The following is a 27639-nucleotide window of genomic DNA, read 5'->3' as shown; positions in this document are numbered from 1 at the left end:
GTTGAAATTAGAGCGTGGAAGGGGAGGGACTGGGGAACTGTGTGTGTAAGCCATGTTGGCTGGGTATGGTTGTTGGTTGGGAGGAGTGTTATTCACTGAGTTATGTTTACGTTTGTAATTGTTATGTTTGGAGTAAAATCATAAATGTCTTAATAAAATGTTTTTTATAAAAAAGAAGGATAAGGATCCGACAGAGTGGGTCATATAGGCCCACATCACTCTGGAATGTAGAAGCAAAGGTGTTGGCGGGTAGAACATAGAACAGTACAGCACAGTACAGGCCCTTCAGCCCACGATGTTGTGCCGACCACTTATCCTAATCTAAGATCAACCTAACCTTCACCCTTTCAATTTATTGTTGTCCATGTGTCTGTCTAAGAGTTGCTTAAATGTCCCTAATGACTGACTCCACCACCTCTGCTGGCAGTGCATTCCACACACCCATCACTCTCTGTGTAAAGAACCGACCTCTGACATCTCGCCTACACCTTCCTCCAATCACCTTAAAATTATGTCCCCTCGTGGCAGCCATTTGCGCCCTGGGGAAAAATCGCTGGCTATCCACTCTATCCTCTATCCACTCTATCCTCTATCCACTCTATCCATGCCTCTCATCACCTTGTACACCTCTATCAAGTCACCTCTCTTCCTTCTTCACTCCAGTGAGAAAAGCCCTAGCTCCCTCAACCTTTCTTCATAAGACATGCCCTCCAGTCCAGGCAGCATCCTGGTAAATCTCCTCTGTACCCTCTCCAAAGCATCCACATCCTTCCTATAATGGGGCGACTAGCACTGGACACAATACTCCAAGTGTGGTCTAACTAGGGTTTTATAAAGCTGCAGCAAAACCTCACGGCTCTTAAACTCAATCCCCATATTAATGAAAGCCAACACGCCATATGCCTTAACAACCCTATCAACCTGGGTGGCAACTTTGAGAGATCTATGAACGTGGACCCCAAGATCCCTCTGTTCCTCCACACTTCCAAGAATCCTGCCTTTAACCCTGAAATTCAGCATTCAAATTCGACCTTCCAAAATGAATCACTTCACATTTATCAAGGTTGAAATCCATCTGCCACTTCTCAGCCCAGCTCTGCATCCTGTCAATGTCCTGTTGTAACCTGCAACAACCCTCAGCACTATCTCCAACTCCCCCAACCTTCATGTCGTCGGCAAACTTACTAACCCACCCTTCCACTTCCTCATCCAAGTCATTTATAAAAACCGCAAAGAGCAGAGGTCCCAGAACAAATCCTTACGGTACACCACTGGTCACTGACCTCCAGGCGGAATACTTTCCATCCACTACCACTCGCTGTCTTCTTTCGGCCAGCCAATTCTGTATCAACTTAGCCAAATTTTCCTGTATCCCATGCCCCCTAACTGTCTGAATGAGTCTACCATGGGTAACCTTATCAAATGCCTTACTGAAATCCATATACACCACATCCACTGCCCGACCTTCATTGTGTCTCATCACATCCTCAAAGAATTCAATGAGGCTTGTGAGGCATGACCTGCCCCTCACAAAGCCATGCTTATTTTTAATCAAACTATGTTTTTCCAAATAATCATAAAACCTATCTCTCAGAATCCTTTCCAATATTTTGCTCACCACACACGTAAGACTGATGGGTCTGTAATTCCCAGGGATTTCCCTATTCCCTCTCTTGAACAGCAGAACAACATTCACCTCCCTCCAATCATCCGGTACTATTCCAGTGGAGAGTAAGGATGCAAAGATCATCGCCAACGGCGAAGCAATCTCCTCCCTTGCTTCCTGTAGTAACCTTGGGTATATTCCGTCAGGCCCTGGGGATTTATCTATCCTGATGCTTTTCAAAATACCGCCGCCCATCCTCCTTCTTCATATCAACCTGTTTGAGTCTATTAACCTGGTTCACACTGTTCTCATTAGCAACAAGGTCCCTCTCTCTCGTGAATACTGAAGCAAAGTATTCATTTAGGGCCTCCCCCAGCTCCTCAGACTCTAGGCACAAGTTCCCTCCATTATCCCTTGTCTGCCCTACTCTTACTCTGATCATCCTCTTATTTCTCACATAAGTGTAGAACGCCTTGGAGTTTTCCCTAATGCTTCCGGCCAGGGCATTTTCATGCCCCCTTTTAGCTCCCCTCAGTCCATTTTTGAGTTCCTTCCTGGCTACCTTGTAACCCTCTAGAGGCGAGTCAGATCCTTGCTTCCTTAACCTTACGCAAGCTTCCTTCTTCCTCCCCTCCACTTCTCTTGTCATCCAAGGCTCCTCCACCTTACCATTCCTTCCTCGTCTCAGTGGGACAAAACTATCCAGCACTCGCAGCAAGTGCTCCTTAAACAATCCCCCATTACTGTTGTGCATTTCCCCAAGAACAATTGTTCCCACTTTATGCTCCTGAGCTCCTGTCTAATAGCAGTATAATTCCCCCTCCCCCCAGTAAATACCTTCCTGTACTGTGTGTTCCTATCCCTCCCATGATTATGGTAAAGGTCAAGGAGTTGTGGTCACTGTCACCAAAATGCTCTCCCACCGAAACATCTGACACATGGCCTGGTTTGTTGTCAAGCACCAAGTCCAATATGGCCTCTACCCTATTCGGCCTATGTGATGAACGATTACTGTTACCCTTATCATCATGTAGGTGATGCCCCTTTAAGACCAGGCTTGGAACCCTCGGGGACTCCGCCTCCGCCTCCGCCCACCAGGGAGTCATACATAAGGGGACGCCCTGTAGGCGGCACCCAGTAAGCACCCGTCTCGGCAACAGGCCAGTTCTCTGCTTATTAAAGCCTTCTTTTACTGTTCTACTCTTTTGTGTCGTTATTGAGGGAACTACAGCCTATCTACATATTGAGTCAGGAATCCTTCCTGTACACACCTGACAAAATCTGCTCCATCCAAACCATTTGCACTAAGGAGGTTCCAGTCAATATTAGGGAAGTTGAAGTCACCCATGACAACAACTCTGTTACTTCTGCACTTTTCCAAGATCTGCCACCCAATCTGTTCCACTATCTGTCTGCTGCTATTGGGGGGTAGAAAACTCCCAATAAAGTGACTGCTCCTTTCTTGTTTCTGTCTTCCACCCATACTGACTCAGTAGACAAACCCTCCTCAACTACCTCCTTTTCTGCAGCTATGGTGCACTCCCTAATTAACAGTGTCACTCCCCCTCCTCTTTTACTTCCCTTCCTATTCTTCTGAAAACATCTAAACCCTGGAACATCTAACAACCATTCCTGCCCCTGTGAAATCCATGTCTCCGTAATGGCCACAACATCGTAGTTCCAAGCACTGATCCTTGCTCTAAGTTCATCTCCCTTATTCCTGGCACTCCTTGCATTGAAACAGACACACTTTAACCCATTCCACTGAGTGCAACTTTGCCTTATCAACTGTCTATCCTTCCTCACAGACTCGGTGCATACTATTTCTGCCTGTTCAACAGCTACCTTATCCTCTGATCGCTAGCTCTGGTTCCCATCCCCCTGCCAACTTGTTTAAACCCTCCCGAAGAGCTCTAGCAAACTTCCCACCCAGGATATTGGTGCCCCTCCAGTTTAGGTGCAATCCGTCCTTCATGTACAGGTCCCACCTTCCCCAGAAAGTATCCCAATGATCCACATATCTGAAACCTTCCGTCCTGCACCAGCCCTGTAGCCACGTGTTCAGCTGCACTCGCTCTCTGTTCCTTGCTTCACTAGCATGTGGCACCGGTAGCAATCCTGAGATCACTACTCTGCTTGTCCTGCTCTTTAGCTTCCACCCTAACTCCCTAAAATCACTTTTTAGATCCTCATCCCTTTCCTTAGCTCTGTCGTCGATGCCAATGTGCACCACAACTTCTGGTTGCTCCCCCTCCCCCTTAAGAATCCTGTAGATTTGCTCCGAGTCATCCCTGGCCCTGGCTCTCGGGAGGCAACATACCTTCCAGGAGTCTCGTTCGCGACCACAGATTCTCCTATCCTTCCCCTAACCATTGAGTCTCCTATCACTATCGCGTTCCTATTCTCCCCCCTTCCCTTCTGAGCCACAGAGCCAGGCTCAGTGCCAGAGACCTGGCCACTAGGGCCTTCCTTCGGTAGGTCACCCCCCAACAGCATCCAAAACGGTATACTTGTTTTGAAGGGGAACGAGGGCTCCCTGCACTGTCTGCCCATTCGTTTATCTTCCCCTGGCTGTAACCCAGATACTCTTATCCTGTACCTTGGGTGTGGCTACCTCTCTGTAACTCTTCTCTATCCCTCTCTCACACCCGTCTGCGTCCTGGACGATCTGAAGTTCACACAGCTCCAGTTCCCAGACGCCGTCTCTGAGGAGCTGGAGTTGGGTGCACTTCCCGCAGGTGTAGTCAGCGGGGACACCGGTGGTATCCCTCACCACCCACATCCTGCAGGAGGAGCATGCAACTGCCCTATCCTCCCCTCTGATCTGAATTCACAAAGAGATTTAAAGGGGTAGGTTGGAGGAGTGCCTCCCGAAGGTGATAGGGGAAGATCAGACGGGGTTTGTAAAAGGGAGGCAACTTTTTTCAAACATTAGGAGGTTTCTGAATGTAGTTATGGCACCCGTAGAGGGGAGGGAGACAGAGGTAGTATTGGCGTTGGGCACAGAGAAGGTGTTTGACCGCAAAGAGTGGGGGTATTTGATGGCGGTTTTGGAGCGGTTTGGCATTGGGCCATGATGAGTGCATTGGGGAAAATTACTTTACAGGGAGCCGAGGGCGAGTGTCCTCATGAATAATATGAATTCTGGGTATTTTGCTCTGCATCGAGCGACTAGGCAAAGGTGTCCTATGTCGAGGCTTTGGCTATCGCGTTGAGAAGTTTGGGGGTATGGAGGGGGGAGGTGGAGCATAGAATATCTTTGTACGCAGATGCTTGCTATTGGATGTGTCGGAACCAAGTGCATTGATGGGTGGTATACTGGAACTGGATTGAGTGTTTGGGGCTTTCTCTGAGTATAAACTAAATTTGGGGAAAAGCGAATATTTTGTGGTGTCCTGGCTGGGGGTGGGAGCAGGGGTGAGGGGGCTTCCATTCTGTAGGGCGGTCACCCACTTTAGATACCTGGGGGTGCAGGTGTAACGGGACTGGGGGAGGGAGCTCCGTAGATATGGGGAGGGTGAAAGCGGATTTGGCAAGATGGGATGTCTTCCTCTATCGCTGCCTGGTCGGGTGCAGGCAATTAAGATGAATGTATTGCCGCGGGTTTTGTTCATTTTTCAGTGACTGCCGATCTTTTTATCAAAGGCGTTTTTTAAGGAAGTAGAAAAAGGTTGGGGGGGGGGGAGTGGCTAGGATTAGGAAGGTGCTGTTGCAGAGAGGCCGGCAGTCAGGGGGGCTGGGTCTCCCGAATTTATTATATTAGTACTGAAAATGAAATGAAAATCGCTTATTGTCACAAGTAGGCTTCAATGAAGTTACTGTGAAAAGCCCCTAGTCGCCACATTCCGGCGCCTGGTCGGGGAGGCTGGAACGGGAATCGAACCGTGCTGCTGGCCTGCTTGGTCTGCTTTCAAAGCCAACGATTTAGCCCTGTGCTAAACAGCTCCCTGGGCTACTGTTTACTGGGCGGCGAATGCTGAGGTGAGGGGCTGGGTGAGAGGGGTGGGATTCCCAGTGGGTTAGAATGGAGGAGAGTCAAGCAGAGGGTCGGGGTTGAGGGAGTTGGTTTCCCATTGTGGCCATCCCACACTGTCAGGAAATCCGCGGGTGTGGGTGCAATGCAGAAAAGCAGAGTATCCCGCTGACGGGGAATCCCACAGAATATCTTCATTAAACTTTCATCACATATATCCACACCATCTTCTCCACTTATTATATCAAAACATCTCCTCGCCCATTATAATTCTATCCACTCTCTTTATCCCTCGTTATATTCCTGCCCAAGAACAAACGGTTACTCCATTGACTGGTTTGCTCTATTTAGACAGGGTGCATTGCATTACAGGAACCATTTGCTCCAATATAGTGGCCAGATCTAGTTAGATGGGGAGGGGGATGCATTTTACACTGAACACCCTCCCCATGTTCCGACAGTAAATAGTTATGACTAGTTATAAGCACACCTCTTGCTTTTGCTGTGTCTGTCCCTAACACTAAGTAAGCTAACATTGTTGCTGTTTGTCCTTTATCTTAAATTGAAGACACACCAACTATCTGTGTCACATGCAGACACCAGCCCTTTCAGCTGAGTGCTCACTTATTGCCAATTGCTTCAGTTTTCAGTGATTACAGTTCCCCCGTCCGCACCGGTCCAACACCTACTGTGAGCTGAGGAGATGCCAATAGTTCTGGAAGAGCAGGACTTGCCATACACATTCATGGCATTACCGACACTCGGTGCTTGCTCAGATTGTCAATGTACATGACGTGTTGCTGTGTGCTGGTGGGACTAACTAAGTCAGCATCTCTACGGAGGAAGGATCATGGGGCGGATGAACATTTCGGAAACATAGGTTGCACTGATTGTTTGGACTAGGCTGGACAGTCTGCTCCAGAAAATTAAATGATCGATTAGAAACAGGAAGGGTGAGTGAGGCCTTGACAACTCCAATTACCTCTCAATAAAAGTGAAAAGAACGGGACAAGGTGATTGTGATGACTGTGAATTCCAGCCTCTGGCACTTTTCCTGATGGTTTTGTTTGTTGTCCTTCGCTCTGCTTGTGTCTTGAGATCCCAATTTACTCGCAACAAAACGTTCTAATCTCCAGAAAACTGCAAACAATCTAATTTCTCTTCTACAGGAAAAATCCTCTGTTCATTGCTGACTTTGCTGCTTCTTACAGCTGTCTGGATGTGACTACTGCTCTTTGTCAGAAAGGCAATTAAAAAGGCTTTCTGGGCAGGATATAAAAAGCCTGAGCTAAGGCGCGAACATGTTGTCACTTCTTTGGCCAAGAGTGCTGGCGTGAACTGGTATTTGATATGTTTGTTGCGATTATACTTTGGTTACAAAACAATATTAGGTATCACATTCGATGTGTATAGTATACAAAACTGAACACCCAGTGTACACATTGCAGGGAGAGGTGGATCTTACTGCACCCTCTTATGAGCCATGATGGGACCTCCAAATTGTGTGGGTCATTGGGACCCCCAAACGTGGGATTTGTTTTCTATCTCTTGAATTAGGGGAGGTTTTAACTCCCTGTCTTGGGGGAATGTGCTACAGGAGCTTGAAACAAAGCATTCTCCCAATGTGGGTTTAATCAGTGGCCAATGCCCCTGCTAACTCAGTAACTTGGTATAAGCTGCTGCCCTAGGCTAGGTATCCTGCCATTCCTGAGACGGCAAATCTCTACTGGACTTACTTAGCAGCACACACATTGACTAGGTGGACTGGTGAACATAGGTAGGTAGATAGGAGGGGATGGTAAATGTGAGAGGCTGGTAGATCTGAGGGGTGGACAGACTTGAGGAAGGGAAAGATTTGAGGAACAGATGAATAAGAGGAGAGTAGATCATCGAATACTTAAATACTTGAAGGGGAAACATTTGCAGGGCTGTGGGGAAAGAATCGGAGAGTGGGATTAATTGTATAGTTCTTTCAAGAGTTCTTTGAGAAGGTGACTGAACAGGTAGACGAGGGTAGAGCAGTTGATGTGGTGTATATGGATTTCAGTAAAGCGTTTGATAAGGTTCCCCACGGTCGGCTATTGCAGAAAATACGGAGGCTGGGGATTGAGGGTGATTTAGAGATGTGGATCAGAAATTGGCTAGTTGAAAGAAGACAGAGAGTGGTAGTTGATGGGAAATGTTCAGAATGGAGTTCAGTTACGAGTGGCGTACCACAAGGATCTGTTCTGGGGCCGTTGCTGTTTGTCATTTTTATAAATGACCTAGAGGAGGGCGCAGAAGGATGGGTGAGTAAATTTGCAGACGACACTAAAGTCGGTGGAGTTGTAGACAGTGCGGAAGGATGTTGCAGGTTACAGAGGGACATAGATAAGCTGCAGAGCTGGGCTGAGAGGTGGCAAATGGAGTTTAATGTGGAGAAGTGTGAGGTGATTCACTTTGGAAAGAATAACAGGAATGCGGAATATTTGGCTAATGGTAAAATTCTTGGTAGTGTGGATGAGCAGAGGGATCTCGGTGTCCATGTACATAGATCCCTGAAAGTTGCCACCCAGGTTGATAGGGTTGTGAAGAAGGCCTATGGTGTGTTGGCCTTTATTGGTAGAGGGATTGAGTTCCGGAGCCATGAGGTCATGATGCAGCTGTACCAAACTCTGGTACGGCCGCATTTGGAGTATTGCGTACAGTTCTGGTCGCCTCATTATAGGAAGGACGTGGAAGCTTTGGAACGGGTGCAGAGGAGATTTACCAGGATGTTGCCTGGTATGGAGGGAAAATCTTATGAGGAAAGGCTGATGGACTTGAGGTTGTTTTCGTTAGAGAGAAGAAGGTTAAGAGGTGACTTAATAGAGGCATACAAAATGATCAGAGGGTTAGATAGGGTGGACAGCGAGAGCCTTCTCCCGCGGATGGAGGTGGCTAGCACGAGGGGACATAGCCTTAAATTGAGGGGTAATAGATATAGGACAGAGGTCAGAGGTGGGTTTTTTACGCAAAGAGTGGTGAGGCCGTGGAATGCCCTACCTGCAACAGTAGTGAACTCGCCAACATTGAGGGCATTTAAAAATTTATTGGATAAGCATATGGATGATAAGGGCATAGTGTAGGTTAGATGGCCTTTAGTTTTTTTTTCCATGTCGGTGCAACATCGAGGGCCGAAGGGCCTGTACTGCGCTGTATCGTTCTATGTTCTAACATGGCAAGATGGGAAGAATGGCATTTTTCTGCACTGTAACATTCTTTGATTCTCTTTAAGGTAAGTTCACACTGGCCAACTGCATCCTTGCCATCTCCTTGGTCTGACACAGCGCGTCCTCCATTCCCACACTTACAGTTATCAATCCTGATGGTATCTTGGCGTAGCTGTTATTTACTGTACTGTATATAAATATTGACCAGTTGCTGAGATGTGAGCTCAGGTTCAACAGTGTGTTGTACGGAAACATTCGGCTTTATGCAGATTGTTCACTCAAAATGTGTCCAGGGATTTATCTGAATTATTTGAACATAATAAAATGCCCCCATAGAACTACCGATGGGCCAGACTTCCTACCCGCCTTACTATGAATTTCCAGACATGGGTGTGAACGTGCGCCACAACCAGCAGCGAGGGCGTTGCACCACTCGACGTTGACCTTCCAGGCACTTTGTACCAAGTAACTCGGTGTTTGTCTGCAATTTCGCCGACAGGGCCCAGTGGACCTTCAGCATTATCCTTTGCCAGGCAGGCCTGGTTTCTCACTGGGTGCAAACCTGGGTTGTATTATGCAAAAGCACCTTGACTACATTCGGCCCAGGCAACCACTTCTTCGGAAAATTCCTCGTCCTCAGGAAATTCTTCTAAAAACGCATCTGCTGCCTTACCAGGCCACAGAAGAACCCCAAGGGGGATCAAGACGCCGACACGACTGAGGTCGTCGACTCAGAAATGGAAACAAAGGAGGTCTCTGATGGGGTACCCTTGGATTCACAGCCTCAGGAATTGCAGCCACCGCGCTGTTCGTGTCGGAAGCGGCATTCACCTTCTAGATACACGATGCCCGATCCAGCACCATAGGCGTACGATGCCCAGCCAGAAGCCAGGAGGGTTTGGTGCCCTCCTTCGCCACAGACTTCAGAGGATTCTTCGAATTTTGGGGTGAAGGGATGTTATAACCCCCATGGATCTTAGGGGATAGGGATGATTAACTAACTCATGGATTTTGCAGAATACAAGCTCCCCCAATAAGGGGGTGGAAGACCTTTAACAATGTCTGGCTATGTATAAACAGAGTTGACCAGTAAGGCACCGACTAGAGAGAAGATCCAGTAGGGAACTACTGGAGCTGTATATAATAGTAGTTGTAAAATAAAGTAAGTTTTTGTTTCACCAAACTCGGTGTGGATTCTTTCTGGCCCTCACAAAAGTTCCTATGTTCCTATCGAGCAGTTTGCAGGAGCTCTATCTCAGTAAGTATACCATGGGCAGCCTCAGGGACTGATTGTGCTGAGATTCATTCTTTCTAACCCCATTCTCCTGCTCACTCGCCATACCTTTGATCCACAACTCTCCAAGATATCCATGCTCCTTGAATTCTCTAAGCATCACCGATTTGAATCACTCCATTGTGGTGGCTCGGCCATGAACTCTCGAAATATCTTCCCCTGCACATCTTCAACACTCTACCTCACTTTCCACCTCTAAGGCACTCCTTAAAGCCTACCGTTTTTGGCCAAGCCTTTGATCATCTTCCCTCATATCTCCATATGTTGCTCAGCCTCATGTTTAGTTATATAATGTTCCTACAAAGCCCTTTAGGGTGCTTCGGTTTCCTCCCACAGTCCAAAGATGTGCAGGTTAGGTGGATTGACCATGTTAAATTGATGTGTAGATTAGGTTAAGGGATAGGGCAAGGAAGTGACTTTGGGTGGGCTGCTCTTTCAGAGGGTTGGTGCTGACTCAATGGGGTGAATGGCCTCCTTCTACACTGCGAGGAGTCTATGAAATGTTTGCCCTGACCAATGAACATAAGAGCCTATTTTAGTACACGGGGCTGCCTTTCAGCATTGGCCTGTACTAATTTCCAGTGTACTATGGAAAACCTCCTTTATGGTATCCATGATGCATCGTCAATTACCACGAGACGAGAATGGTGGAACAATCGAGGCTTTATTGAACAAGATGTGCCTCCTATAGCTGGAACCAGAATGGCTGCAGCGCAGGAGAGCACACACTTTTATACGCCGCCTGCTGGGCGGAGCCAGCAGGCAGGGATTTACCCTTGTACCTCTAATATACAGGCAGTGTCGTAATACATATAATATACCATTAGTGGTGTTCATCACAATCCAAAAAGTGATGGTCTACCTCAGGGGTGGGCAAACTTTTCCGTGCAAGGGCCACATTCAGAAATTCACAATTCACAAAGGGCCGCATAGTATATTAAGTAAAATAATTACTTCACCCGGTTATGATTCTGGGTGCCTCATATAGAACATAGAACAGTACAGCACAGAACAGGCCCTTCGGCCCTCGACGTTGTGCCGAGCAATGATCACCCTACTCAAGTCAACGTATCCACCCTATACCAGTAAGTAACCCAACAGCTCCCCCCCCCTCATTAACCTTTTAAAAAAAATTTATTAAAAAAAAACATTTAAAAAAAAAAAAATTTTTTTTTTTTTTTTTTTAATGACTTGGTGGGCCGCAGAAATACCTTTGGCGGGCCGCATGCGGCCCGCGGGCCGTAGTTTGCCCACCCCTGGTCTACCTAGACGATGTTTTAGTCACTGGAATCACACTCAAGATCGATTCAATATTTTGGCCCTTGGTGCCAATATAATTTATTAATACAGCCTTGATGTAATCTTTCACCAATAAAGCAACTCCACCTCCTGTTCCATCCTGTCTATCCTTTGGGAATGCTGAGTACCCTTGGACATTCAACTCCCATTCCCCTGTCAGTAATCCCCACCAAATCCTACCCATTTGTCTCTATTTGTGCCATCAGCTCATTGACCTTATTCCGAATACCGCATGCATTTAGGTACAAGGGGCGGAATTCTCTGAAAATGGGGCTATGTCCCCACATCCGTGAGAAAATGGGTGCGAATCACTCTGGACTTTGCTGGAGAAATTCCAGAGTGATTCTCCGTTTTGCTGGGACTAGCAGGGCCCTGGAGGGCTCCTCGCTGCTCCGGCTGCCAATACAAGCCCTGCACTTCCGACCGCAGGTCCGCACATGCGCGGTGGTGGCCAGCGGCGGCAGCCCCGACAATATAGGTCCCCCGGGATCGTGCGCGCCCGCCTATCCCTGGTCCCTGATCGCGAGCCTGGCCTTCCTGGAGGCCCTCCCTGGTGACGGATTCCCCCCCTGCCCCCACCAGAGCAGCCGCGGACTGAGTCCACAGCCACCACTCCAAGCTCCCGCTGGGGAGTGGAACCATGAGTGAACCACGCCGGCGAGAACTCGGCCAGTTGTTGGCGAAGAATTGCCACGGGGGCCTCTTTCAATGGCCCCCGACCGGCGCTGTGTCGACTGCGCGCGTGCGATTGGCGGCGATTCTCTGGTCCCCGGAGAATCGCGGGAGCGGCATCGGACCCGATCTCGGGTCTGACACCCATTCGCCGCCCCCGCACCGAGCGCGATTGCGGCGCGGAGGCTCGGGAATACCGGCCAAGGTTTTAAAATATGTCCTACTGATTCGTCTTTCTCTTGCAGGATTTTCTTGTGCATTACGCTTCTCACATATTCTGACCTCCTTTATTAATCTCTGATAACAATTAGCCTCATCCCCAACTTTCACTCCCACAGTCACCTTACATTTTGATTTTTAACGTTTCCTTTCCCCTCCATAGCCGTCAGACTGGCCCTGCCTGTTGATCGTGTTAACCTCTATCCTCTCCTCACGCTGACCTGCTGCTTCGGTTCGCATTAACCATTACACTTCTGTAGTTTTACACTTCCCACCCCCCACCATTTGCTAGTTTAAAGTACACCCACTGTGCTATTTGGGAGGGAGTGCCAGGATTATGACCCAGTGACAGTGAAGGAACGGCCATATATTTCCAAATCAGGATGGTGAGTGGATTGGAGAGGAATTTTCAGGTGGTGGGGTCTCAGGTATATGCTGCCCTTGCCCTTTTGGATGGTAATGGTTGTGGGTTTGGACGTTACTGTCTAAGGAACCTTGGTGAGTTACTGCAGTGTATCTTGTAGATGGTACACACGGCTGCCACTGTTCATTGGTGGTGGAGTGAGTGAATGTTTGTGGAAGGGGTGCAAATCAAGCGGGCTGCTTTGGCCTGAATGGTGTCGAGCTCCTTGAGTGTCGTTGGAGCCGCACTCATCCAGGGACGTGGAGCGTATTACATTACACTCCTGACTTGTGCCGTGTAGATTGTGGACAGGTTTTGGGGAGTCTAGAGGCGAGTTACTCACCACAGAATTCTTAATCTCTGACCTGTTTTGGTAGCCACAGTATTTATATGGCTAGTCCAGTTCGGTTTCTGATCAATAATAACCCCCAGGATGTTGATGGTGGGGGATTCAGTGATGGTAATGCCAGGGAATGTCAAGGGGCGGTGGTTTAATTCCCTATTTTTGGAGATGGTCATTGCCTGGCACTTCTTCGGTGTGAATATTACTTGCCACTTGTCAGCCCAAGCCTGGATGTTATCGAGGTCATGCTGCATTTACAGGTGGACATCTTCAGTGTTTGAGGAGTCACGAATGGTGCTGAAAGTTGTCACATCATCGAACATCCTCTCATCTGATCTTATGTTGGAAGAAAAATCCTTTTGTTAAAATTATTTTAAATTCAAGTATTTGTATGAAAAAACAACAAACAGAATAAATAAGAGCAGAAGTGAAACATAATAAATAACCAACATCCACTCCCCCCTGCGCTACCCCCTCCTCCCATCCTGCCCATTTTAGTGCAGCACGGTAGCACAAGTGATTAGCACTGTGGCTTCACATCACCAGGGTCCCAGGTTCGATTCCCTGCTGGGTCACTGTCTGTGCGGAATCTGCACGTTCTCCCTGTGTGTGCGTGGGTTTCCTCTGGGAGCTCCGGTTTCCTCTCACAGTCCAAAGATGTGCAGGTTAGGTGGATTGGCCATATAAATTGCCCTTAGTGACCAAAAAAGGTTAGGAGGGGTTATTGGGTTAGGGTGGAAGTGAGGGCTTAAGTGGGTTGGTGCAGACTCGATGGGCCGAATGGTCTCCTTCTGCACTGTATGTTCTATGTTCTAACCCCCTTATCCCCTGCCCTTTCTGCGGAAGCCTCAATCCTCCTTAAAGAAGTCAATGAGCGGCTTCCACCTCTGAGCGAACCCATAACCAACCCCCTCAAGGTGAACTTGACCTTCTCTAACCTCAGGATTTCCACTCACCCACACGCCCGTTATTGGTGGCCCGGAGTTCCTCTGCTCAAGCAAAATCCGACTCCGGGCTATCAGGGAGGCAAAGGCCAAGACATCAGTCTCTGTCTTCTTCTGGACTCCCAGGTCTTCCGACGCCCCAAGTATCGCTACCTCTCGACTCGGCCACCTTCACCCCCAATACCTCGGAAATTACGTCTGCAGATCCCTGCCAGAACGCCCTCAGTTTTGGACATGCCTAAAACATGTGGAGATGATTCGCGGGCCTCCCCGCGCACCACCCACGCCTGTCCTCTACTCCCTCAAAGAACCTACTCATCCTTGTCACCGTCATATCCGCCATGTGGACTGCTTTAAACTAAATGAGACTGAGCCTTGCACACGATGAGGACGCATTCACCCTCCACAAGGCCTCCTCCCATGCCCCGGCCTCCACCTCCCCACTACCTGAGTTCCTCCTCCCACTTCCATTTAATGTCTTCCATTGGGGCTCCCTCCCAGTCCATCAGCTCCTTGTAGACCTTGGACACCTTCCCATCCCCAACCCCCCTCCCTCGACAACACCTTATCTTGTGGACCCAAGGGTGGCAACCCAGGAAAGGAAAGCACTTCCCTCCTCACGAAGTTCCGGACCTGCAATTACCTAAATCCATTCTCCCTGGGCAGCAGCTCATATTCCTCCTCCAGGTCCTCTAATTTCGCAAAGCTGCCCCCTACGAACAGGTCACCGAATCGTTCAACTCCTGTCTGCCGCTACCCCCGAAATCTCATATCCAGCACCCACCCCCGGGGGCAAACCTATGATTATCACATTGGTGCCCACACCGAGGCACCCTGCAGTCTCAAGTGCAGCCTCCACTGCTACCCATGCCCTCAAAACCGACACCACCACTGGGCTCACAGAGTACCTGACTGTTGAGAATGGCAGAGGCGCTGTGAACAATGCCCTTAAGCTCGTTCCCCTACAAGAAACCATCTCCATCTGCCCCCATACCGACCCCTCCCTCACTGCCCATTTCCTGAGCATAGCGAAACCCTCTTTTTAAAATAAATTTAGTGTACTGAAGGAACTTATGAACCTGGCTTCTACATGTACCCAATTCATTTTTTTTCCAAATAAGGGGCAATTTAGCCAATACACCTCGACTGCACATCTTTGGGTTGTGTGGGCGAACCCCACACGGACACAGGGCTTGCGCTTGTCAAGGAGACACAGCTGGAGTGAGGCATATCCAGAGTGGGAATTGCAACCTGGTAATTTGGTGCAGTGAGGTAATTTGGTACAGAGTGAGAGAAGGTGCTTTTTCGGAGGTGCTTTTTAACCCTGGTAAGTGACTGGTAAGTAGTTTTTCTTTTCATTGTCTAATTTATTTATTTTTATTTTGAAATTGTAGTTGTATAAGTTTACCTAAGGTTTAAGACATGGCAGGAGATCCCAGACCCGTGTCATGCTCCTCGTGTGCGATGTGGGAGCTCAGGAACACGTCCACTGTCCCTGGCTCTTTCACGTGCAAGAAGTATGTTCAGTTGCACCTCCTGTTAGACCGCTTGACGGCTCTGGAGCTGCGGATGGACTCACTTTGGAGCATCCGCGATGCTGAGGAGGTCGTGGATAGCACGTTTAGCGAGTTGGTCACACCGCAGGTGAAAGTTACTGAGGGAGATAGAAAATGGGTGACCAAAAGACAGAGCAAGAGTAAGAAGGCAGTGCAGGTGTCCCCTGCGGTCATCTCCCTGCAAGACAGATATACCGCTTTGGATACTGTTGGGGGAGATGGCTCACCAGGGGAAGGCAGCAGCAGCCAGGTTCATGGCACCGTGGCTGGCTCTGCTGCACAGCAGGGCAGGAAGAAAAATGGCAGGGCTATAGTGATAGGGGACTCGATTGTAAGGGGAATAGACAGGCGGTTCTGTGGACGCAATCGAGACTCCAGGATGGTATGTTGCCTCCCTGGTGCAAGGGTCAAGGATGTCTCGGAGCGGCTGCAGGACATTCTGGGGGGGGGGAGGGTGAACAGCCAGCCGTCGTGGTGCACATAGGCACCGATGATATAGGTAAAAAACGGGATGAGGTCCTACAAGCAGAATTCAGGGAGTAGGACCTCAAAGGTAGTAATCTCAGGATTGCTACCAGTGCCACGAGCTAGTCAGAGTAGGAATGTCAGGATAGATAGGGTGAATGCGTGGCTCGAGAGATGGTGCAAGAGGGAAGGATTCAAATTCCTGGGGCATTGGGACCGGTTCTGGGGGAGGTGGGACCAGTACAAACCGGACGGTCTGCACCTGGGCAGGACTGGAACCGATGTCCTTGGGGGGTGTTTGCTAGAGCTGTTGGGGAGGGTTTAAACTAATGTGGCAGGGGGATGGGAACTGATGCAGGAAGTTGGAAGGTAGTAAAACAGGGACAGAAGTAAAAGGAAGTAAGGGGAAAAGTGCAAGGCAGAGAAGACATAGTCAAAAATCAAAAAGGGTGTCAGTACAAGATACAGTGACTGAGGGGAGCTCAGTGAATAGGCCCAGTAATACTAAAATGAATAAAACTGGAGCTGTCAAGATTCAAAACAGAGGTTAAAAAAAAAAAACAACATAAGTGTACTTTACCTGAATGCTCGTAGTATTCGGAATAAAGTAAATGAGTTGATGGCACAAATCATCGTGAATGACTATGATTTAGTGGCCATTACTGAAACATGGTTAAAGGATGGTCACGACTGGGAGTTAAATATCCGAGGGTATCAAACTATTCGGAAGGACAGAGTGGATGGTAAGGGAGGTGGTGTTGCCCTGTTATTTAAGGATGACATCCGGGCAATAGTAAGGGATGACATCGGTGCTATGGAGGATAAGGTTGAATTCATTTGGGTGGAAATCAGGAATAGTAAGGCGAAAAAGTCACAGATAGGAGTAGTTTATCGGCCACCAAATAGTAACGATATGGTGGGGCAGGCAATAAACAAAGAAATAACTGATGCATGTAGAAATGGTACAGCAGTTATCATGGGGGATTTTAATCTACATGTCGATTGGTTTAACCAGGTCGGTCAAGGCAACCTTGAGGAGGAGTTTATAGAATGTATCCGCGATGGTTTCCAAAAACAGTATGTAATGGAACCTACGAGGGAACAAGCGGTCCTAGATCTTGTCCTGTGTAATGAGACAGGATTGATTCATGATCTCATAGTTAGGGATCCTCTCGGAAGAGCGATCACAATATGGTGGAATTTAAAATACAGATGGAGGGTGAGAAAGTAAAATCAAATACTAGTGTTTTGTGTTTAAACAAAGGAGATTACAATGGGATGAGAGAAGAACTAGCTAAGGTAGATTGGGAGCAAAGACTTTTTGGTGGGACAGTTGAGGAACAGTGGAGAACCTTCCAAGCAATTTTTCATAGTGCTCAGCAAAGGTTTATACCAACAAAAAGGAAGGACGGTAGAAAGAGGGAAAATCGACCGTGGATATCTAAGGAATTAAGGGAGAGTATCAAATTGAAGGAAAAAGCATATAAAGTGGCAAAGATTGGTGGGAGACTAGAGGACTGGGAAATCTTTAGGGGGCTACTAAAAAAGCTATAAAAAAGAGTAAGATAGAGTATGAGAGTAAACTTGCTCAGAATATAAAAACAGACAGTAAAAGTTTTTACAAATATATAAAACAAAAAAGAGTGGCTAAGGTAAATATTGGTCCTTTAGAGGATGAGAAGGGAGTTTTAATAATGGGAGATGAGGAAATGGCTGAGGAACTGAACAGGTTTTTTGGGTCGGTCTTCACAGTGGAAGACACAAATAACATGCCAGCGACTGATAGAAATGAGGCTATGACAGGTGAGGACCTTGAGAGGATTGTTATCACTAAGGAGGTAGTGATGGGCAAGCTAATGGGGCTAAAGGTAGACAAGTCTCCTGGCCCTGATGGAATGCATCCCAGAGTGCTAAAAGAGATGGCTAGGGAAATTGCAGATGCACTAATGATGATTTACCAAAATTCACTAGACTCTGGGGTGGTCCCGGTGGATTGGAAATTAGCAAACGTGGCACCACTGTTTAAAAAAGGAGGTAGGCAGAGAGCAGGAAATTATAGGCCAGTGAGCTTAACTTCGGTAGTAGGGAAGATGCTGGAATCTATCATCAAGGAAGAAATAGCGAGGCATCTGGATAGAAATTGTCCCATTGGGCAGACGCAGCATGGGTTCATAAAGGGCAGGTCGTGCCTAACTAATTTAGTGGAATTTTTTGAGGACATTACCAGTGCAGTAGATAACGGGGAGCCAATGGATGTGGTATATCTGGATTTCCAGAAAGCCTTTGACAAGGTGCCACACAAAAGGTTGCTGCATAAGATAAAGATGCATGGCATTAAGGGTAAAGTAGTAACATGGATAGAGGATTGGTTAATTAATAGAAAGCAAAGAGTGGGGATTAATGGGTGTTTCTCTGGTTGTCAATCAGTAGTTAGTGGTGTCCCTCAGGGATCCGTGTTGGGCCCACAATTGTTCACAATTTACATAGATGATTTGGAGTTGGGGACCAAGGGCAATGTGTCCAAGTTTGCAGATGACACTAAGATGAGTGGTAAAGCGAAAAGTGCAGAGGATACTGGAAGTCTGCAGAGGAATTTGGATAGGTTAAGTGAATGGGCTAAGGTCTGGCAGGTGGAATACAATGTTGACAAATGTGAGGTTATCCATTTTGGTAGGAATAACAGCAAACGGGATTATTATTTAAACGATAAAATATTAAAGCATGCCGCTGTGCAGAGAGACCTGGGTGTGCTAGTGCATGAGTCACAGAAAGTTGGTTTACAGGTGCAACAGGTGATTAAGAAGGCAAATGGAATGTTGTCCTTCATTGCTAGAGGGATGGAGTTTAAGACTAGGGAGGTTATGTTGCAATTGTATAAGGTGTTAGTGAGGCCACACCTGGAGTATTGTGTTCAGTTTTGGTCTCACTTGAGAAAGGACGTACTGGCACTGGAGGGTGTGCAGAGGAGAATCACTAGGTTAATCCCAGAGCTGAAGGGGTTGGATTATGAGGAGAGGTTGAGTAGACTGGGACTGTACTCATTGGAATTTAGAAGGATGAGGGTGGATCTTATAGAAACATTTAAAATTATGAAGGGAATAGATAGGATAAATGCGGGCAGGTTGTTTCCACTGGCGGGTGAAAGCAGAACTAGGGGGCATAGCCTCAAAATAAGGGGAAATAGATTTAGGACTGAGTTAGGAGGAACTTCTTCACCCAAAGGGTTGTGAATCTATGGAATTCCTTGCCCAGTGAAGCAGTTGAGGCTCCTTCATTAAATGGTTTTAAGGTAAAGATAGATAGTTTTTTGAAGAATAAAGGTTCTGGTGTTCGGGCCGGATAGTGGAGCTGAGTCCACAAAAGATCAGCTATGATCTTATTGAATGGTGGAGCAGGCTCGAGGGGCCAGATGGCCTACTCCTGCTCATAGTTCTTATGTTCTTATGCGATCCAGAGCCATGGTCGAACCTGAGACATTGGCGCCGTGAGGCAGCAGCGCTCACCCACTGCGCCACCGTGCTGCCCCAGTGAAACCCTCTTGACCAGCGAGGTCTTCCCTGCCCATACAAACCCCGAGATCAACGTGTTGACCTTCTTCAGGAAGGACTTTGGGACAAATATCGGGTGGTTCTGAAATATAAACAGGAACCTTGGCAACACCATCATTTCACTCCCTGCATCCGTCCCACCAAAGACAGCGGCACCAAGTCCCACCTCTTAAAATCCCCCTCCACCAGCCGAGTCAAATTTAACCTGTGTAACTGCGCCCAACCCGCGTCATCTGAATGCCCAAGTATCTGAATCTCGCCCCCAGCACCCTAAACGGCGCCCCCCCCCCCTCCCCCAACCTCCTCTCCTGGCCTCTGGTCTCAATTGGGAACACATCACACTTTCCCATGTTCAGCTTGTACCCGGAGAACTGACCAAAGCCCTCCAAATTCCCCGTAATGCTGCCAATATCCTCCAGTGGGTCCAAAATAGATAACAACAGGTCGTCTGTGTACAACAAAACCATGTGCTCGACGTCCCCCCCTCCGCACCACAGCACAATCCCTTTCCAATCTCTCGACGCTCTAAGCACATAACCAATGGCTCTATAGCCAAGGCACAAAGCAACAGGGAGAGACAGCGGACCCAGTCCACAAACCCCTGCCCAAACCCAAACCACCCCAGCATCTCCCACAGATATTCCCACTCCACCCAGTCGAAAGCCTTCTCCGCGTCCATCGCCACTTCCACTTCCTGCCCCATCCGGGGGGCATCATAATCACATTAATCAGCCTCCTCACATTTGCTGATAACTGTTTCCCTTTCACAAACCCGGTTTGGTCCTCACCTATCAGCATGGGACACAGTTCTCAATTCGCGAAGCCAACAACTTAGCGTCCACATTCAGCAACAATGTCGGACGGTACGATCCACACTGCTCTGGATCCTTATCTTCAATATCAAGGAGTTGGGTGACTGCAATAGTATTGGGGGGAGTTCCCCCCTCTCCATAGCCTCATTGTATGCCCTCATTAGCAACGGCCGCAAGTCCCCCCAAACGTTTTATAAAACTCCACCGGGAAGCCATCCGGGCCCGGGGCCTTACCTGCCTGCATTGCCCCCATACTCTCCATCACCTTAATCACCCACCTGCAGCTTCTGCATCAGCGCCCTGTGCGCTCGGTCGACCTCCAGAAACCGGTCAAAGGCCCCCTCCCCTATCAGCTTTTCCACATGTGTGCCGGCCTCCACTCCTTCGATGCCTTCGGGCATTCCCATGATCCTCAGATTTTGCCTTCTGGAGTGATTCTCCAGATCCTCCACCTTCTCCATCAGCCTCTTTTGGGTCTCCCGCATCACGCCCACCTCGGCCACCAATGAGGCAAGCTGTTCCATCGCCACTTCCATCTCTGGAGGTCAATCGAGCGCACAGGGCGCTGATGTGGCAGGTGAGTGAGGTGATGGAGAGGATAGGGGCAATGCAGGCAGGTAAGGCCCCAGCCCGGATGGGTTCCCAGTGGAGTTTCATAGAAGGTTTGTGGGGGACTTGCGGCCATTGCTGATGAGGGCCTGGAGGGGGGGAACTCCTCATGCTCCACCACCGCCTCCTACACTTTCTGGATCGCCTGGCTCTGGGACTCCAGCCTCTGCTCCATTCAGTCAATCCCTGCTTTGAGTGGCTCAACCACCTTGGTCAGGTGCTCCAGAGCTTCCCTTCCCGGCTGGATGAACTTCTCATTTAAGTCCACCAGCTGCTCCGTTGACCACTGGGCGGAAGAACAGACCCTTTGCCCTCCAACAAAGACTTCCATTATCAGGTGAATCAGTACTGTTCCGTGTTGAACAGAATGTACTCTGGGTGGGGGACTTCAATGTCCATCACCAAGAGTTGCCCGTTAGCACCACTACTGACCGAGCTGGCCATGTCCTCGAGGATAGAACTGCTAAACTGAGTCTGCAGCAGGTGGTGAGGGAAGAAACGGCAGGGGTTTGTGTACTGGGCCCGGTTGCTGCACAAAGACTCTCTTGCTCCACCAGCTCCCTTCTTCTTCACCCACTCCTAGTTTGTGGATCCATCCACCAACCACACCAGGGAAGTTACACCTTCTCCTGGGACTCGTACACCTCTTTCCGTCTAAAATTCCTCAGAAAGGGAAAGGATCGAAAAATGCCACCTTTAGCGGGAGCTACCAAATGTGCCACTGCTCACTCCATGGTCGCCACTGGAAGTCCCTGGAAGAAAAATCCTTGTTGAAGCAGCTGAAGATGGTTAGGCTAAGAACACTACCCTGAGGAACTCCTGCATGATGTCCTGGATCTGAGATGACTGAATTCCAATAACCACAACCATCTTCCTTTGAGGTAAGTATGTCCACAACTAATGGGGAGTTTGCCCCCCACACCGATTCCCATTGGCTCCAGTTTTACTGAGGCTTCTTAATGCCATACTTGATAAAATGCTGCCTTGATGTCAAGTGCAGTCACTCTCACCTCTCATTTGGAGTTCATCTCTTTTTTCCATGTTTGAACCAAGGCTCTAATGAGGTCAGGAGCTGAGTGACGCTGGCAGAACCCAAACTGAGCATCAGTAGGTACATTTTGCTGAGCAAGTGCTGCTTGATAGCATTGTTGAAGACCCCTTCCATCACTTTATGGATGATTCAGAGTAGACTGATATGGCGGTAATTGGCTGAGCTGGATTTGTCCTGTTTCTTGTGTAATTTTCCACATTGCCAGGTAGATACCAGTGTTGTAACTATACTGGACCAGCTTGGCTATGGGTGCGGCAAGTTCTGGAGTACTATTAGTAGTAGATCCAGCAGGGGGCAGCAGAGCAGAGCTTCTGATTGGCTGTTCCGGGGAGATTTGCATACGTGCAGTGCGGTCAGCGTAAGTTGAAGGTGCACCTGCATTAGTGACCCGAGGAGTTCGCCGGAAGTCAAGCATCCAGCAGGGGGCAGCAGAGCAGAGCTTCTGATTGGCTGTTCCGGGGAGATTTGCATACGTGCAGTGCGGTCAGCGTAAGTTGAAGGTGCACCTGCATTAGTGACCCGAGGAGTTCGCCGGAAGTCAAGCATCCAGCAGGGGGCAGCAGAGCAGAGCTTCTGATTGGCTGTTCCGGGGAGATTTGCATACGTGCAGTGCGGTCAGCGTAAGTTGAAGGTGGTTTGTGAAGGGGCTGTTCTCGAGTGACAGCTTTACCCGAAACACTACTTACGTAGTGTCTCCCACCCATCCTCTTCCTCTAACCAAAAAAAAAAGTTCTGTCTGTTGGATTGCTAACAAGGTTTTTATTTTTATTTTTCAGTAGTTGGGAAGTTAGTTCAGTTGGAATGGAGGCTAGGGCAGTTGAATGTTCCTCCTGCAGAATGTGGGAAGAAAGGGTCACCTCTAGTGTCCCTTCTGACTACATCTGCGGGAAGTGCACCCAACTCCAGCTCCTCGAGAGCCGCATTAGGGGCCTGGAGCTGGATGAACTTCAGATCATTCGGGGGGCGGAGGAGGTTATTGAGAGGAGTTATAGGGAGGTAGTCACACCTCAGGTAAAAGAAGAAGGTAGATGGGTTACCGTCAGGGGAGTGAGAGGGAACCGGCAGGCAGTGCAGAGATCCCCTGTGGTCGTTCCCCTCTATAACAAGTATACCGTTTTGGATACTGTTGCGGGGGACGACTTACCAGGGGTAAGCAATAGGGCACAGGTCTCTGGCACAGAGTCTGTCCCTGTTGCTCAGAAGGGAAGGGAGAAGAGGAACAGAGCACTTGTCATTGGGGACTCCATAGTTAGAGGAACAGACAGGAGGTTCTGTGGGAACGAAAGAGACTCACGGTTGGTGTGTTGCCTCCCAGGTGCCAGGGTTCGTGATGTCTCTGATCGTGTTTATGGGATCCTTAAGGGGGAGGGGGAGCAGCCCCAAGTCGTGGTCCACATACGTACCAACGACATAGGTAGGAAGAGAGATGGGGATTTGAGACAGAAATTCAGGGAGCTAGGGTGGAAGCTGAGAGCTAGAACAAACAGAGTTGTTATCTCTGGGTTGTTACCCGTGCCACGTGCTAGTGAAGTGAGAAATAAGGAGAGAGAGGAGTTGAACACGTGGTTACAGGGATGGTGCAGGAGGGAGGGTTTTGGTTTCCTGGATAATTGGGGCTCATTCTGGGGTAGGTGGGACCTCTACAAACAGGATGGTCTTCACCTGAACCAGAGGGGTACCAATATCCTGGGGGGGAGATTTGCTAGTGCTCTTCGGGGGGGTTTAAACTAATTCAGCAGGGGGATGGGAACCTAAATTGTAGTCCCAGTGTGCAGGATGTTGAGAGTAGTGAGGTCAGGGATAGAGTTAAAAGTTCGAAAGAGGGCACCGGCAAGCAGGACACTGGTTTGAAGTGTGTCTACTTCAACGCCAGGAGCATCCGGAATAAGGTGGGTGAGCTTGCAGCATGGGTTGGTACCTGGGATCTCGATGTTGTGGCGATTTCGGAGACATGGGTAGAGCAGGGACAGGACTGGTTGTTGCAGGTTCCAGGATTTAGATGTTTCTGTAAGAACAGAGAAGATGGTAAAAGAGGGGGGGGTGTGGCATTGTTAATCAAGGAAAGTATTACGGCGGTAGAAAGGACGCTAGAGGACTCGTCTACTGAGGTAGTATGGGCCGAGGTTAGGAACAGTAGAGGAGAGGTCACCCTGTTGGGAGTTGTCTATAGACCTCCGAATAGTTCCAGAGATGTAGAGGAAAGGATTGCAAAGATGATTCTCGACAGGAGCGAGAGTAACAGGGTAGTTGTTATGGGGGACTTTAACTTTCCAAATATTGACTGGAAATACTATAGTTCGAGTACTATAGATGGGTCAGTTTTTGTGCAGTGTGTGCAGGAGGGTTTTCTGACACAGTATGTCGACAGGCCAACAAGGGGCGAGGCCACATTGGATTTGGTACTGGGTAATGAACCCGGCCAGGTGTTAGATTTAGATGTAGGTGAGCACTTTGGTGATAGTGATCACAACTCGGTTATGTTTACTTTAGCAATGGGCAGGGATAGGTATATACTGCAAGGCAAGAATTATAGCTGGGGGAAAGGCAATTATGATGCTATTCGGCAAGATTTAGGATGTATAGGATGGGGAAGGAAACTGCAGGGGATGGGTACAATCGAAATGTGGAGCTTTTTCAAGGAACAGCTACTGCGTGTCCTTGATAAGTATGTACCTGTCAGGCAGGGAGGAAGTTGTCGAGCAAGGGAACCGTGGTTTACTAAGGAAGTTGAAGCACTTGTCAAGAGGAAGAAGAAGGCTTATGTTAGGATGAGACATGAAGGCTCTGTTAGGGCACTTGAGAGTTACAAGTTAGCCAGGAAGGACCTAAAGGGAGAGTTAAGAAGAGCAAGGAGAGGACACGAAAAGTCGTTGGCGGATAGGATCAAGGAAAACCCTAAGGCTTTCTATAGGTATATCAGGAACAAAAGAATGACTAGAGTAAGATTAGGGCCAATCAAGGATAGTAGTGGAAAGTTGTGTGTGGAATCAGAGGAGATAGGGGAAGTGTTAAATGGATATTTTTCGTCAGTGTTTACACTGGAGAAAGACAATGTTGTCGAGGAGAACACTCAGGTTCAGTCGACCAGGCTAGATGGAATTGAGGTTCAAAAGGAGGAGGTGTCAGCAATTTTGGAAAATGTCAAAATAGATAAGTCCCCTGGGCCAGATGGGATTTATCCTAGGATTCTCTGGGAAGCCAGGGAGGAGATTGCAGAGTCTTTGTCCTTGATCTTTATGTCGTCTTTGTCGACAGGAATAGTGCTGGAGGATAGCAAATGTTGTCCCCTTGTTCAAGAAGGGGAGTAGAGACAACCCTGGTAATTATAGACCTGTGAGCCTTACTTCGGTTGTGGGTAAAATGTTGGAAAAGGTTATAAGAGATAGGGTTTATAATCATCTTGAAAAGAACAAGTTGATTAGCGATAGTCAACACGGTTTTGTGAAGGGTAGGTCATGCCCCACAAACCTTATTGAGTTTTTTGAGAAGGTGACCAAACAGGTGGATCAGGGTAAAGCGGTTGATGTGGTGTATATGGATTTCAGTAAGGCGTTTGATAAGGTTCCCCACGGTAGGCTATTGCAGAAAATAAGGAAGTATGGAATTGAAGGTGATTTAGCGGTTTGGATCAGTAATTGGCTAGCTGAAAGAAGACAGAGGGTGGTGGTTGATGGCAAATGTTCATCCTGGAGTTCAGTTACTAGTGGTGTACCGCAAGGATCTGTTTTGGGGCCACTGCTGTTTGTCATTTTTATAAATGACCTGGAAGAGGGTGTAGAAGGATGGGTTAGTAAATTTGCAGATGACACGAAGGTCGGTGGAGTTGTGGATAGTGCTGAAGGATGTTATAGGATACAGAGGGACATAGATAAGCTGCAGAGCTGGGCTGAGAGGTGGCAGATGGAGTTTAATGCGGAAAAGTGTGAGGTGGTTCACTTTGGAAGGAGTAACAGGAATGCAGAGTACTGGGCTAATGGCAAGATTCTTGGTAGTGTAGATGAACAGAGAGATCTCGGCATCCAGGTACATAAATCCCTGAAAGTTGCCACTCAGATTAATAGGGCTGTTAAGAAGGCATATGGTGTGCTAGCCTTTATAAGCAGGGGGATTGAGTTTCGGAACCACAAGGTCATGCTGCAGCTGTACATAACTCTGGTGCGGCCGCACCTGGAGTACTGCGTGCAGTACATTATAGGAAGGATGTGGAAGCTTTGGAAAGGGTTCAGAGGAGATTTACTAGGATGTTGCCTGGCATGGAGGGAAGGTCTTACGAGGAAAGGCTCAGGGAATTGAGGTTGTTTTCGTTAGAGAGGAGAAGGCTGAGAGGTGACTTAATAGAGACATATAGGATAGTCAGAGGGTTAGATAGGGTGGACAGTGAGAGTCCTTTTCCTCGGATGGTGATGACCAACACGAGGGGACATAGCTTTAAATTGAGGGGTGATAGATATAGGACAGATATCAGAGGCAGTTTCTTTACTCAGAGAGTAGTAGGGGTGTGGAACGCCCTGCCTGCAACAGTAGTAGACTCGCCAACTTTAAGGGCATTTAAGTGGTCACTGGATAGACATATGGATGAAAATGGAATAGTGTAGGTCAGATAGGCTTCAGATGGTTTCACAGGTCGGCGCAACATCGAGGGCCGAAGGGCCCGTACTGCGCTGTAGTGTTCTATCATCTATGTTCTATTGCCGGAATACTATCCGGGCCATAGCCTTTTGCAGTATCCAGTGCCTTCAGCCATTTCTTGATATCTTGTGGGGTAAATGGAATTGGCTGAAGACTATCGTCTGTGATTCTGAGGACCTCTGGAGGAGACCAAGGTGGCAGAGTGGTTAGCACTGCTGTCTCACAGCTCCATGGGGGTTCAATTCTGGCCTTGGGTGACTGCCTGTCTGGAGTTTGCACTTTCTCCCCGTGTCTGCGTGAGTTTCCTCTGGGTGCTCCGGTTTCCTTCCACAGTCCAAAGATGCGCAGGTTAGGTGGATTGGCTGTGCTAAATTGCCCCTTTGTGTTCAAAAGGTTGGGTGGGGTTACAGGGATAGGGTGGAGGTGTGGGCTTAAGTAGGTGCTCTTTCAGGGGCCGGTGCAGACCCGATGGGCTGAATGGCCTGCTTCTGCACTGTAAATTCTATGATCTACTTGGCACTTTTGACTGAAGATTGTTGTGAATGCTTCAGTCTTTTGCACTGATGTGCTGGGCTCCTCCAACATTGAGGATGGGGATATTTGTGGAGCCTCCTTCTCCAGTGTGTTATCTACCACCATTCACAACTGGATGTCGCAGGAATTGTATAAAAATAATTGTTTTATCCCAACTTTAAAGTTCCAAAGGCAATGGCAGAGCAGACAGGATTTAATCCATCTCATTGCTTGCTCCAAAAAACAATTCAAATTCAAATTGAACCCAATTCATGGTCTCCACAAGGGAGACATACAAGAGCCGACCCGGCCAGAAAAGGATTCGCACCTCATCTTGATCTTAGCCAAAAGGCCGAGAAGCGATCGTTGCAGGAATTCAAAGCTTAGATCTAATCCATTGGTTGTGGCTTTGTTTAGCTCTGTCTATCACTTGCTGTTTATGCTGTGTGGCACACAAGTCCTGTGTTGTTATTTCACCAGCTGGATACCTCATTTTTAGGTATGGCTGGTGT

The sequence above is a fragment of the Scyliorhinus canicula genome, chromosome 2 (genome assembly GCF_902713615.1).
Source record: "Scyliorhinus canicula chromosome 2, sScyCan1.1, whole genome shotgun sequence".
NCBI lineage: Eukaryota > Metazoa > Chordata > Chondrichthyes > Carcharhiniformes > Scyliorhinidae > Scyliorhinus > Scyliorhinus canicula.
The sequence above is the reverse complement of the archived record's forward strand: the minus strand, read 5'-3'. Positions refer to the sequence as shown.